Source organism: Pan troglodytes, chromosome 5 (genome assembly GCF_028858775.2).
Source record: "Pan troglodytes isolate AG18354 chromosome 5, NHGRI_mPanTro3-v2.0_pri, whole genome shotgun sequence".
NCBI classification, from domain to species: Eukaryota; Metazoa; Chordata; class Mammalia; order Primates; family Hominidae; genus Pan; species Pan troglodytes.
Genome location: NC_072403.2, coordinates 111513972 through 111529833, shown reverse-complemented (window position 1 = coordinate 111529833; position 15862 = coordinate 111513972). Strand labels below are relative to the sequence as shown.

Genomic DNA, 15862 nt, shown 5'->3' with positions numbered 1-15862 from the left:
CAAACTTGCTGTACCCACAAATGTATAATAATAAACTCATACCTTTCAAATCAGAACACTTCAGTAAGTTTACCATGAATAAAGCAAATCATAAGTTGTCTTAGTTTTTTAAAATTACCACAGCCACCCCAACCTTCAGCAACCACTACCCTGATCAGTCAGCAGCCATTAACATCGAGGCAGGACTCTCCACCAGCAAAAAGATTATGACCCACTGAAGGCTCAGGTGATCATTAGAATTTTTACCAGTAAGGTGTTTTTTGGCCGGGCATGGTGACTTACGCCTGTAAGCCCAGCACTTTGGGAGGCGAAGGTGAGTGGATCACCTGAGGTCAGGAGTTCAAGACCAGACTGGCCAACATGGTGAAATCCCATTTCTACTAAAAATACAAAAATTAGCTGGGTGTGGTGACACACACCTGTAATCCTAGCTACTTGGGAGGCTGAAGCATTAGAATTGCTTGAACCTGGGAAATGGAGGTTGCAGTGAGCTGAGATCATGCCACTGCATTCCAGCCTGGGTGATAGAGTGAGACTCTGTCTGAAAAATGAAGTTTTTTTGTTTGTTTTGTTTTTGTTTTTGGGTTTTTGTTTGTTTGTTTGTTTTGAGACAGAGTCTCACTCTGTTGCCAGGCTGGAGTGCAGCAGCGCAATCTTGGCTCACTGCAACCTCCGCCTCCCAAGTTCAAGCAATTCTCTTGCCTCAGCCTCCCGAGTAGCTGGGACTACAGACACCCGCCACCATGCCCGGCTAATTTTTGTATTTTTAGTAGAGATGGGGTTTCACTATGTTGGCCAGGATGGTCTCCATCTCTTGACCTCGTGATCTGCCTGCCTCAGACTCCCAAAGTGCTGGGATTACAGGCGTGAGCCACCTTGCCAGGCCAAAAGTATTTTTTGTTTAAGGTACATACATTGTTTTTTAGACATAATGCTATTCCATACTTAATAGACTACAATATACTGTAAGCATAACTTTTATGTGCACTGAGAAACCAAAACAAAATGTGTGGCTTGCTTTATTGCAATATTTGCTTTATTGTGGTGATGTGGGAATGAACCCACAATGTCTCCAAAGTGTGCTCATGCCTATGTGGACTTGGGCATGTTATTTCATCTTTCTCAGCCTAAGTTTTCTCATCCATAAAAAGAGCATCATAATAATACCTCCTTAATAGGCTTGTTAATAGGACCAAATAAAATGTGTGCATGTAACTGTTATTAAGTATGGTAACATTTCAGGTAGCTGAGTTAGATGTTTACTGCTAAGTTAGATTTTTACATAGGTAGATCAAGAATTTATTACCTAGGAGCTGAATAAGGATTTCTGTTTTTAATAATGTGCATTAAAAGACTAGTGAGATTAAATGTGTTTCTACTGGCTTTACAATTTGTGAGTAAAGGTAGCATTACATAAAATAAAATCCTAGATAAAAAGTGGTATCACTAGCTTACCAAATTCAAGTATTGTTTTTATCATAACTTGACTAAATCACAGCTTTCACGTTAAGGAAAACTTTTAAATTAGCACATCCAAGGCCCTGGCCATAGGAGCCTGATATTCTTCCCTCCAGTATTGTCACTAATTGTCTCTTCTTAAAGAAATAGTTCCTGTAAGACCATTTAAACTTTTAAACTTATGCTCAATATGCCTTGATTTCCCCCTCCTATCACATTACAAAAAGGGAGGAAAAAAACAAAGTATAACAGCTTTTTCTCCATTTTTATCTATTCCCATTTACACAGTGTTTTAATAATTCACGTAAAAATTATTTTCCAATTTCAATTGCGATTTTTTTTTTTTTGAGACAGAGTCTCGCTCTGATGCCAGGCTGACGTGCAGTGGCACGACCTTGGCTGACTACAACCTCCATCTCCCGGGTTCAGGCAATTCTCCTGCCTCAGTCTCCCGAGTAGCTGGGACTACAGGCGCCCGCCACCACGCCCAGCTAATTTTTTGTATTTTTTTTAGTAGAGATGGGTTTTCACCGTGTTAGCCAGGATGGTCTCGATCTCTTGACCTCGTGATCCACCCATCTCGGCCTCTCAAAGTGCTAGGATTACAGGCATGAGCCACCGTGCCCGGCCCAAAAATGTTTCTAAGTTGCAATTTTTTTTTTTTTTTTTTTTTTTTTTTCTGAGACAGGATCTCGCTCTGTCACCCAGGCTGAAGTGCAGTGGTGCAATCATAGCTCACTGCAACGTCAAACTCCTGGACTCAAGGCACCCTCCTGCCTCAGACCTGAGTAGCTAAGTCTAGAGGTGTGTGCCACTGAGCCTGGCTAATTTATTTTTATTTTTATTTTATTTTATGTATTCATTCATTCATTCAAGACAGGGTGTCTCTCTCTCTCTATTGCCCAGGCTGGAGTGCAATGGTGCAATCTCGGCTCACTACAACCTCTGCCTTCAGGTTTCAAGCTATTCTCCCACCTCTGCCTCCCCAGTAGCTGGGACTGGCATGCACCTCCACACCTGGCTAATTTTTGTATGTTTTGGTAGAGATAGGGTTTCACCATGTTGCCCAGCCTTAATTTTTTTCTAGAGATGGGGTCTTGCTATGTTGCCCAGGCTAGTCTTGAACTGCTGGGCTCAAGCGATTCTCCTTCCTTGACCGCTCAAAGTGTGGGGATTACAGGCATGAGCCACTGCATCCAGTCTAAATTGCAAATTTAAAGAGATTATGTCATTTTCTCCTTTTCAGCACTTTAAATGTCTTTGAAGATCAGTGCTTCTTGGTTAGTACAAAGAACAAATGTATATTTAAAAATTTTTAATAAAAAACTAAACATCTGGCCAGGCACGGTGGCTCACACCTGCAATCCCAGCACTTTGGAACATCGAGGCAGGCAGATCACCTGAGGTCAGGAGTTCAAGACCAGCCTGACCAACATGGAGAAACCCTGTCTCTACTAAAAACACAAAATTAGCCAGGCGTGGTGGTGCGTGCCTATAATCCCAGCTACTTGGGAATTGAGGCAGGAGAATCGTTTGAACCGGGGAGGCAGAGGTTGCGGTGAGCCGAGATCATGCCATTGCACTCTATCTAGCCTGGGCAATAAGAGCGAAACTCCGTCTCAAAAATAATAATAATAATAATAATAATAATAATAATAATAATAATAAACCGAACGTCTTTGAACAGAAAAGTTTGGGAGCTGTTTCTTCAAAGAATATATAAAAACTATAACAATGTTCCCTGATTTCAAGTCACTTTCAGATAAGTTTTGTTCTAAATCCTGATAAGTGGAACAAATAAAGTAAGCATAGCCTACTGTGACGGAAGTGTTAAGCTGAGCGTCTGTCTTGACAACACTGGAAGTTATTTTGGTGACTTCTCAAAGCAAGTGGGATTTCAGTTAGAATTTCTATCAGATGGACCGTTTTTCCCCTCCCTGGGACACCCTGTGCTTGTAGTCCCACAGAATTTGTTGTACTCCTTCTTCTTTTTCTATGTCAATTAGAATGCCAACAGAGTTTTTAAACAATAAAGAGATTTATTTTCACCTAAAAAAAGTCCGAGCAGGACAGTGACCATGGAAGTTGGAATCCACTAAGGAGTGTGTAACAACCCACCTGCCAAATCAACTAAAAAAAAAAATCCAGATATAGGCACTTGAGAGGTTGTTTAATTCAATGGTTCCTCAACATTGTCACCATGAACTAATTTTTTTCATGCCCTTTGGTTCTGTCATCTTCAGCCTTGTCTTCACAGTCATAGCACATCTGCCACACAACAGTGATCACATACAGCAGTTTCTCAACTTTGGAAGTTGGTATTTGGGGCTGAATCATTCATTGTTATGGGGGGCTGTCCTGTGCGTTGTGGAATGTTTAGCAGCATCCCTGTTTTCTACCCAGTAGATGCCCATAGCACTCTCCCCACAGTTACAACAAGCAAAAGTGTCTTCACTCTTCAGTCACTGCCAAAAGTCCCATGGGGAGCGGGGGTAAAATCATCCCCAGAACTGCTCACTATAGATACAACAGTCAGTAGCAGAAAACAGACTGATTTTTTTTTCCTCCAAATACTTTAGTTTATGACCTCGCTCAGAAGTTCTCAGCAGACTTCCCTTCCATGGCATTGGCTAGAATTGTCACTTGCTCATGCCTAAACCAACCACATACAAGGTAAATGAGAATCAATGCAGCCCTCAGACTCAGGTAAGTGAGATGCTGTACCAACCCACACCTCAGCATCTTTGGAGTATACACACACACACACACACACACACAAAAATATATATATACACACACACATACATACACACAGACACACATATATACATATATGTATATATACATACATACACACATATATACATACACACACATATGTATATATAAAAAATTTATTTTTGAGACAGAGTCTCACTCTGTCACCCAGGCTGGAGTGCAGTGGCATGATCCCAGTTCACTGCCATCTCTGCCTCCCAGGTTCAAGTGATTCTAGTGCCTCAGCCTCCCAAAGTAGCTGGGATTACAGGCGCATGCCACCACACCTACCTAATTTTGTATTTTTAGTAGAGAGTATTTTTAGTACTTTTAGTTTCACCATGTTGGCCAGGCTGGTCTCAAACTCCTGACCTCAAGTGATCTCCCCACCTCAGCCTCCCGAAGTGCTGGGATTACAGGCATAAGCCACCGCACCTGGCCTGGAGTATATTTTTAAAGTAAGCTTTGTATTAGGCCATTCTTGTGTTGCTATAAAGAAATACCTGAGACTGAGCAATTTATTTTTAAAAAACAGGTTTAACTGGCTCACAGTTCCACAGGCTGTACAGAATAGGCATCTCTTGGCTTCTGGGGAGGCCTCAGGGAGATTTTACTCATGGCAGAAGGTGGAGCAGAAGCTTGCACATCACATAGCAGGAGCAGGAGCAAGAGGTGGAGGCTGGAGGGCCACACTTTACAACAAACAGATCTCATCAGAACTCATTCACTATCATGAGGACAGCACCAAGCCAAGACAGATCCTCCCCCGACCCAAACACCTCCCACAAGGCCCCACCTCCAACAGTGAAGATTAGATTTCAACATGAGATTTGGGCAGGGACAAACATCCAAACTATATCAAACCTTTTATTTTGGAATAATTTAATTTAAATTTACAGAAAAGTTATAAAGATAGCACAGAGAGTGCCTATATGTCTCTTACCCAGTTTCCCCTAATATTAACATCTTAACATAACTATAGCACATTTGTTAAAATTGAGAGACTGTTATTGCTTCATGACTATTAATCAATTTTCACAGTTTATTCAAATTTCACCAATTTTTCCTACTATGCCTTTTTTCTGTTCCAGGATCCCACACAGGATACCACATTACATTTAGCCATTAAGTCTCCTTATTCCCCTCTGGTCTGTGACAGTTTCTCAGTCTTTATTTGTTTTTGATGACCTGGATATTTTTGAATAGTGCTGGTCAGATGTTTTGTATAATGTCCCTAAATTTGGGTTTGTCTGATGATTTTTTTTTTCTCATGACTAGTTGTAGGGTTACAGACTTTTAAGAGGAAGACCACAGAGGTAAAGGTAGAGTTCTCTCCTTATCACATCATGTCAGGAATACATACTACCAACATGACTTATCAGTGTTGATGCTAACCTTGATCGCTTTGTTCAGGTAGTGTGTGCCAGGTGTCTCTGCTGTAAAGTTACTATGTTTTCCCTTTACATAATCTATTGTTTGGAAGCAAGACACTAAATTCAGCCCATACTCAAGGGGTGAAGCTTTAAGTTCCATCTCTGGAGGGGAAATTGTCTACATGTATTATTTGGAATTCTTTAGTAAGGAAGATTTATCTTTTACCCATTTATTTATTTACTTAATCATATACTTACATATGTATGTCAGCATAGATCCAGGTATATTTATTTTATTATTTGGGTTAAAATACTGTACTGTTTGGTTGTTATGGATGGTTAATTTTAGAAGTCAACTTGATTAGGCTAAGTATGCCCAGGTAACTGGTAGAACATTATTTCTAGATGTGGCTATGAAGTTTTTTCTCCTGGAAGAGAAAAAGGACATAGTAGGAAGAGATTTGAATCAGTTGACTGAGTAAAGAAGATAGCCCTCACCAATGTGGTGGGCATCATCCAAACTGTTGCATGATTAAACAGAACAAAAAGACAGAGGAAGGGTCAATTCACTCTCTCTTCTGGAGTCTGGACATCCATCTTATCTTCTGCCCTTGGACATCAGTGCTCCTGGTTGTCAAGCCCTCAGGCTTGGACTGGAACTACACCACTGGCTTTTCTGGATCTCCAGCTTGAAGATGGCAGGCTGTGGGATTTCTTGGCTTCTATAATCAAGTATGCCAATTATATATATAATCTCCTATTGGTTCTGCTTCTCTGGAGAACCCTGATTAATATAGTTGTTGCTCATTATCATGTGGTTGTTCCCATTATCATTTCAATGTCTTGATGTATATTCTTCCACTTATTTCTTCTTGCTTAGATATAAATAAGTACACAGGCATATAAATATGTTTGTATGTGTATTTATTCTATAGAAGAAATTTGGTCTGGAAGTCAAGTCTGAAAGGGATGATTGTTTTAGAAGCACCCTCAAGTAAGTCTAAAGCACAGTCAAGATTAAGGACCACCAACCATCCTAAGCCAATTATGGTTGTTCTCATCAGGGCTGTCCCTAGTTTTGTGGGGCCCTAGACACTTTTTTTTTTTGGTATGAAACCTCTATCTATATAAACAAAGGAAATAAGGAGAGAATGAAGTAGAATGGAATTAAAGCTGAAAGTTCATGTTAAAGAGAAAAACTAAGAGCATACAAACTAAAGTTACAATGCAGAGACTATGAAGCAGACAGAAAATACACAGAATGGGGAAATAGTATAGGCCAGTTGGAACAGGAAAACAAGAAACACACAAAAAGAAGTGTATCTCAATTCCAGACAGTTTTCTAGTTACAATTCTAGCGCCAATCCACATTTCTTTTTTTAATGAACTGTAAATTTATGGAAGTAACTTTGCAACCAAAAAAGTTCAATTATAGTATGTAGATGTGAAAAAAATGAATAAAAACAAAGAAGAGAATTGGCCAATGCTGCAGGGATAAATAACATAATGAAAGAAGTTAGGGGAGTATCCAGTTTATAGCCAGAAAGTGAGATCCATTCTGAGCTTTAGTTTGAAAAGTACATCAAAATCAATCATTTCAGAAGACCACTAGACAGATAGACTTCCCCAGAGTTTGCAGATCTGGTCTTTATTTTTGCAGACTCAGAAACATGAGCTGCCAGATTACGAAGTCTAGTCTATCTCTTGGGTGTAAATACATTGATCAAGCTCATAGAAACTCATACATTAAAAACCCAACCAGGTGCAGTGGCTCATACCCATAAATCCCAACACTTTTGGAGGCTGAGACAGGAGGATCACTTGAACCCAGGAGTTTGAGACCAGCCTGGGCAACATAGTGAGACCCCATCTGTGGAAAAAAAAACCTGCAAAAAACCTAATATATAATCTGTCATGAGATTAGAGTTAAAAAAAAAAGAAAAAACAATACAAATTAATTGATTTATAAAGATAATTGCCAATTGACTAAATACTTTTTTACTGCTCATAGCATTATATTTCCATAGGCAAATTAATGTGGGAAACCAAATTATTATTGAAAGATTGCTTCATAAGTACAAAATTAGATCAATAGAAGTTGGTTGAAGTTAGTGCTATCAAGTTATAACAATCTGATACATCAACTTGTACCCTAAGAACATACTTGCTGAAGAGCCTAGATACTTAAGTCTGTGGGCCAGAGCTGATTAACAATCTGAAGACGCTGTAGCAGTCAAAATAGTAGTCTCCAAAGATGTCCTCATCTGAATCCCCAGAACCTGTGAATATGTTATGTTACATGGCAGGGAGGAATTAAGGTTGCAGATGGAATTTAGGTTGCTAGTGAGCTGAATTTAAAATAAGAAAATTATCCCAGATTATCCAGGTAGGCCCAGGGTAGTAATCACAAGGGTACTTTAAATGTGGAAGAAGAAGGTACAATTTAGAGTGACACAACATGAGAAAGACTCAACTGGCCATGGCTGGTTTTGAAGATGAAGGGAGCCATGAGCCAAGAAATGTGGGAACCTCTAGAAACTGGAAAAGGCAGGAATACAGATTATCCTCTAGATTCTTTAGAGAGGAATAGAGCCCTGCTGACATCTTAATTTTAGCATAGTGAGATGCATCTACGACTTTAGGACTTTTTTCTTTGTACAAGATTTTATTAAAGTTATTTACAGAACAACATCCAGACTCCAGACACAGCTGCTAAGTAGACCCTGCTATGCTGTGGGGACTGGCTGGGACATGGCAGGTGGCTCTGGCTTCCTACCCTTCTGTTCTGAGATGGGAGTGGTGGAGAGTATCTCATCTTTGGGTTCCACGAACCCAAAGATGGGTCCCCTGCCCCTGGTCGGGCAGGGACTTCCTAGGGCTAATCTTACCAGCTGGTTCCCAGGGAAGCATGACCTTCACCTTGATGCCCAGCACACCCTGTTGGAGCAGCACATGGTGCACAGCGGTGTCAACATAGTATTAACAGGGTCCCAGCTGTGGATCATCAGGCCATTCACAAACTTCATGGATTTAGCCCTCTGTCCTCAGAGTTTCCTGGACACAATGACCTTGAAGCCTTTAGCCCCACACTCCATGATGAACCACAGCACACCATAGCAGGCCTTCTGCACAGCAAGCCCTCCTAGGGGTTTGTAACACAGAGACTCTGCCTGGACAATGGCACATATCTCTTGTAGACACCTTTTCAGCATAAAGCTCTACTTTACCCTCTGAAAAACCAAACCTCTTCTGAACTACAGCAGTCAATTCCCAAATATGCCAGCCCTTCTCACCAAGAACATTCTGTGTTCTGGTGGCTAAGGTAAAGATTTCTGTCCTAGCTGGTGTAACTCAGACCTCAACTCCAGAGTAGCTATCTTCAGCCAGCTCCTGAATGAGAACTTCATTCAGTTCAGCTTTGAAGATACCATCAATGACAAACTTCCTCTTCTTGGAAAACTGCACCACCATCTTGCTGTGGCACACCAGTGAAAGGAAAGGATGACATTTAGGATTTCTGACCTCCAGAACTGTAAAATAAGGTAATTTGTTATAGCAACAATGGGAAATGAACACAGACACCCTGCCAAAATTTGATCTTTCTGACCTTTATTTATGGATTCCATAAATTTTCCTTTCACCATCTTTTAAAGCAAACTAATATAATAACTTGGTGTAAACTTTTAGTTACATCACAATTGAGACAGGCTTCCCCAGCTGGATAACCTTGATTGGTGTTCACCAATTATTTGGACACTTCTTGTTCTGGCAAATCTTGTATGCAGGCCATTTCTTGATCCTGGGAATCTCCAGACAATAGGATTGAAGAGATCTGGCTCTAAGATTTCTTATTAATACATTTTGTTCTCTCAAAGGCCATTCTAGACTAACCAAAAATGAAAGGTGAATTCTGGAATCACTCCAAATGTCCGGGGACACCAAATCTAGGAGTGTACAGGGCAGAACAAATATCTAATGGCATGAGTAAGCTGGCATATTGTAACCCAACATATTTGATTATTGTTCCCTGCAGAATACAACTGCATTACAGTGTCAAAGGCTTGTCTTAAAAGACAGAGCATGTTCCTCCTTGTATGAAGCTAGATACAAAGAGAGCTTCCTCATCTCTGAAAACAGAGTTCTTTATAGTCCATGTTATAGAGTCCAGATTTGTTCTAAATTTAAAAAAAGCTAACAGTTATTGAGTTTTTACTATGTATCAGGCACTGCTCTAATTTCATTTAAGTTCATTTAAACTTCACCACAACCCTATGACTTACCAACAATTATCCCTGTTTTACAGATGAAGAAACAGACTCAGAGTGACTAAGTAGTTTGACCAGGGTTAGACAACTGGTAAGCAGCAGAGCTATTATTTGAACCTCATCGGTCTAGAGACTGAGTTCTTAACTAATACACTTTATACTACAGTTTGAATATGTCCCTCAAAGTTTACATGTTGAAAACTTGATCTCCAATGTCATGATGTTGAGAGGTGGAGCCTAACGAGAAGTGATTAGGCTATGAGGCCTCTGCCCTCATGAATGGATTAATGCTGTTATCCTGGGAATGGATTCCTTATAAAATGATGAGTTTGGCCCCGTCTTGCTCTCTCTCTCTCTGTCTTTCTCTCTCTCTCTCTCACCTTCTCTTTGTCCTTCTGCCATGGGATGATGTAGCAAGAAGGCCCTCACCAGATGCCAGCCCCTCAATCTTGGACTTCCCAGCCTCAAGAACCCATGAGCTAATACATTTCTGTTCATCATGTGAAAGTTGTCAAGATCAAAATCGAGTCACTTGGGTTAAAAAATAAAAATAAAAAATAGAGCCTCAAAGGGCCATGAAGGAAGGGTTCTCACAAATAAATGCCTGGTAACAAAAACTATCACAAAAGATGCTGCAAAAACCATAACATTGCACAAACACCACAGCAACCTTGCACACAAAACAGTATTTCTGTGAGGATATCTGCCCAGCAACTGCCTATCTAACCTTGGACTGGTGTCACCTTTGTAATTGATCCTTGTAGCCATGGCTAACTTATCTCAAAACAATTATGTAATCCTTTTCATTTTTTCTTTAAAACCCTTTGTGTTCCTTCACCTCCCTAAATACCCATGTAGTTTACTAAGGGTGCACATACTCCTATTGCAATGCCCTATTCCTAAATAAAGATAATTTTCTTTTAGAGAGCCTCTCTCTGTTATCTTGGTTGACAATTATAAATTACCCAGTCTGTGCTATTCTCTTATAGCACAAAACAAAGACACTTTTCCATAATTTAGACGTGTATTCATCTTCAACAAATACAGGTATACCAGAACAAAAATAAAGGGAGGTACAGGCGATGACTACATAAAGAAGAGGATGTTTTTCACAATAAGGACTATTAATAACAAAGCAAAGTAATTATGATAATAATTTAATTAAAAATGAGAGGATTATCTCCAATAATTGTGTTTGAGAAGAAAAACTTGTACTACAAACTTAGAATAATGTGCTTATAGCGGTTTCATCATAGTAGTTCTGTTGAAGCTGTCTAGTTGGATAAAAAAGTTATTGCACTGTGAATCAGAAGAATCGGATTCCAGGTATTCTTGCCGCTATTTAACTAAGTGAGCTTGATAAAGCCACTAACCTTCTAGCTCCTAGTTTACCAGAAATAGTATTCATGCTGCTGGAGAAAGCACTGTAAGAAGAAAAAGGATAAATGCTTTCTTGTCACAGGAGATTGAACACTAGCATCAAGAATTTATTAACATTTTAAAATACTAAAAGAGTATAATTGGATTGTTTGTAACACAAAGGATAAATGCTTGAGATGATGGATACCCATTTACCCTGATGTGATTATTACTCATTGCATGCCTGTATCAAAATAGCTCATGTACCCCCATAAATATACACACCTACTATGTATCCACAAAAATGAAAAATAAAAAATTTTTTAAAAAGAATTTATTGAACACATCCCATTTGAAAAGCACAAGGTAAGTTGAAAATTGGAAGGGACAACATTAATTTATTTCATCAAGTTTAAATTAGTGGGTAGTGAGGTCTGAAAAACAATACTCCTAAAATTATAAAGAAAAGTTTAAAAAATCATCAGCGAAAAAAGGCAAATCTACTAGATAGCTCATGATCTTTTTGCATCCAGGTAAGCTGGGATATCTATGTATTTTAACAGCTTTTGTAAATTTATCTATTCCACTAGAGATATCCTTAAATGAAGTTAGCTTTTGGTTCAAGTCAATTTAACTCAACCTACATTTATAGAATGACCTCAAAAGCAATTTACTCTGAAACTAAGGAAGCCTAAGCTCCAGGCCTGTCACTTGCACTGGGATGAGCACTGGGAGCTGCTGGGCATTTGGTGGAAGCAGAAACCAGGTCACAAACAGGAAGAGGTTCTATGTAGCACTTATGGTAAATTGCCTAAAAGAGTTCACAGAGGGAAAGGACCTGAATTTCCACAGCTCTAGTAAGTTGTTGCGGCTCTTTTTGCATTCTAAATGTAGTACTCACTTTTCAACATAATTTTGTATCCGTAATGTTATATCAAAGCACATCCCCCAAATTCTATAAGAGATTTATACAAAGATGAAGGATCTCACTGTTTTGTAGGAAGAAGAGTGCAGAATTAGGTATAAAACAAAATTGCGGGGCACGGTGGCTCATGCCTATAATCCCAGCACTTTGGGAGGCTGAGGTGTGTGGATTATCTGAGGTCAGGAGTTTGCGACCAGCCTGACCAACATGGTGAAACCCCATCTCTACTAAAAATACAAAAAAAAAAAAAAAAAAAATTAGCTGGGCATGGTGGCAGGCACCTGTAATCCCAGCTACTTGGGAGGCTAAGGCAGGAGAATCGCCTGAAGCCATTGCACTCCAACCTGGGTGACAGAGCAAGACTCTGCCTCAAAAAAAAAAAAAAAAAAAAAAGTGCTAGTCCAGTAATAGCAACAAAGTATAATAGGATCGCTTAGAATAAAACATTAGTAATACTAATTCATTGCAGTATCCTTATCTTCTGGATGATGCCAGTTTCACAAAAACAAACAAACAAAACAAACCCTGAGAGAGTTGAAGAAATCCTGAATCTGTGAAATAGCCCATGGCCTGCAGTTTCTTAAGGTAGTGCCTTTTAAATATAAATATAAAGATAAATATATATATATATATATATATTTTTTTTGAGATGGAGTCTCACTCTGTCGCCCAGGCTGGAGTGCAATGGCTCGATCTCAGCTCACTGCAAGCTCCGCCTCCTGGGTTCATGCCATTCTCCTGCCTCAGCCTCCCGAGTAGCTGGGACTACAGGCGCCTGCCACCACGCCCGGCTAATTTTTTGTGTTTTTAGTGGAGACGGGGTTTCACCGTGTTAGCCAGGATGGTCTCGAGCTCTTGACCTCGTGATCCGCCCACCTCAGCCTCCCAAAGTGCTGGGATTACAGGCCTGAGCCACCGCGCCCTGCCAATATTTTCTATTGTGATCTGTAGTGTAACAGACAATAGTGTTCATGAAGTATACTACACACTCGTTTACATTTCTCAGCTTTCTTTTTTTTTTTTTTTTTTTTTTTGAGACAGAGTCTCACTCCGACACCCAGGCTGGAGTGCAGTGGCACGATCTTGGCTCACTGCAACCTCCGCCTCCCAGGTTCAAGCGATTCTCCTGCCTCAGCCTCCCAAGTAGCTAGGATTACAAGCATGCGCCACCATGCCCGGCTAATTTTTGTATTTTAGTGGAGACGGGGTTTCACCATGCTGGCCATGATGGTCTGATCTCCTGACCTCGTGATCCGCCTGTCTTGGCCTCCCAAAGTGCTGGGAGTACAGGCGTGAGCCACCGTGCCTGGCCTCAGCTTTCTTCACAGTTAAAAATTGGAGGCATGTGTCTATTCTGGTCAATGGCCCATGAGAGAAAGTGATTGGGTTGTTTCTGTTTCAAGGCTCTTAACCCTGGGTAAGAGTTAGTATGAGTCCTCTGTGCTCTCTCTAGAAAGATTTTAAACCTAGAAGTAAAGACCATCAAAATGGAGTAATTGAAGGATATATAAATATCACATTCTTGAAAATCTGGAAGACAACCACCAAGGAGAGCAAGCCGACTTTATGGGACTTTATGGGAGTGACGTATGACATGTAAAATACTTTGATGTTAAGCTATGCTGATTAGGGGTGGGGGTGGGGAGGTGTTACCACAATTTCACCTAGTGTAGCTTATCCAGACTAATTCATTCTTTTTTCTTTTTCTTTGTGGATTTGGAGTCTCACTCTGTTGTCCAGGCTGGAGTGCAGTGGCACAATCTCTGCCCACCGCAACCTCTGCCTCCTGGGTTCAAGCAATTCTTGTGCTGCAGCCTCCCGAGTAGCTGGGACTACAGGTGCGCACCACCACACTCAGCTAATTTTTGTATTTTTAGTAGAGACAGGGTTTCACCATGTTGGCTAGGCTGGTCTCAAACTCCTGACCTCAAGTGATCTGCCCATTTCAGCATCCCAAGGTGCTGGGATTACAGGCGTGAGCCACCGCACCTGATGCAGACTAATTCTCACATACAAATAAATGCATTTCACATCTTGACTGTGTGTGTATATGTGTGTTTGTGTATGTATATACACACATATATAACTTAACCAAATTTAAATATAATATCCTTGCTATTTCTGATTTACCTAGTATTTTCTGTTCTATTTAGGAAAATGATTATACTTAATTTTACCACACCCTAATTGGTCTCCACCTACAATGTGAAAAATACTGTCTTAAGTTGCCTCAGATGCTGACTGTCTATAAACAAGTTTCTGGCGTGTCCAATTATTTAGAAAAATAATTATAAGTTTTACAATAAATGCATTGCTACAATGAAAATGAAATGGAAAACACAAAATATTTCGTCTTGTAAAATTAAATTATGGCTTTTGCAGTATGTTTCTATTTGGTGCATACATGTACATACATGTGCATACATATATGCATGAATATTTTTAGATGTTCTGCAAAACTGTTGGTTCCGCTGCTCCGTAAGTTTGCACTTTATCACTCCAAAATAACTCCATTAAGGTCACGGCCGAGATCTCGCCACTGCACTCCAGCCTGGGCGACAGAGCGAGACTCCGTCTCAAAAAAAAAAAAAAAATCGCAGCCGGGCGCGGTTGCTCACGCCTGTAATCCCAGCACTTTGGGAGGCCGAGGTGGGCGGATCACGAGGTCAGGAAATCGAGACCATCCTGGCCAACATGGTGAAACCCTGTCTCTACTAAAAATACAAAAATTAGCTGGGCGTGGTGGTGTGAGCCTGTAGTCCCAGCTACTTGGGAGGCTGAGGCAGGAGAATCGCTTGAACCTGGGAGGCAGAGGTTGCAATGAGCCTAGATAGCGCCACTGCACTCCAACCTGGGCGACAGAGCAAGACTCCGTCTCAAAAAAAAAAAAAAAAAAAAAAAAAAAAAATCGCCTGATCCAGGCCGGGCCTGGTTGCCCACGCCTGTTAATCCCAGCATTTTGGGAGGCTGAGGCCGACGGATCACCTGAGGTTAGGAGTTCCAGACCAGCCTAGCGAAATCCCCTCTCCACTAAAAATCCAAAGATTAGACGGACGTGGTGGCACGCGCCTGTAATCCCTGTAATCCCAGCTACCTGGGAGGCTGAGGCAGCAGAATCATTTGAACTGGAAAGGCAGAGGTTGCTGTGAGCCGAGATTGTGCCACTGCATTCCATCCTGGGTGACAGACCCAGACTCCGTCTCAAAAGTAAAAAACAGGCGGGGTGCGGTGGTTTACGCCTGTAATCCCAGCACTTTGGGAAGTTGAGGAGGGCGGATCACGAGGTCAGGAGTTTGAGACTATCCTGGCCAATATGGTGAAACCCTATCTCTACTAAAAATACAAAAATTAGCTGGGCGTGGTGGTGCGCGCCTGCAGTCCCAGCTACTCGGGAGGCTGAGGCAGGAGAATCGCTTGAACTCCTGGAGGCGGAGCTTGCAGTGAGCCGGGATCGTGCCACTGCACTCCAGCCTGGAGACAGAGCAAGACTCCGTCTCAAAATAAATAAATAAATAAATAAAGTAAAAAAAAAAAAAAGGAACACTTGATCCCTGAGAACAGTCATCTTCATTTATTTCTCTTTCCAATCACAGGAAAAATAAGTCACAAAACCTTATACTTTATTACAATGCCATTGTTCTGTTTTTGAAGTCCTGGAAGAGGTAATAACAGAACCCCGTATCTGAGCCACTTCGCCTAGGTTAGACCCGCTCAGCAACTCCCGT

The 15862-nt window shown here is 40.8% G+C and overlaps 1 pseudogene; it reads right to left on the bottom strand.

Annotated features, from left to right (window-relative positions):
• Nucleotides 1–8252: 8252 nt before the first annotated feature.
• On the bottom strand, nucleotides 8253–9094 carry LOC107975226 (small ribosomal subunit protein uS3-like; annotated as a pseudogene).
• Nucleotides 9095–15862: the final 6768 nt, after the last annotated feature.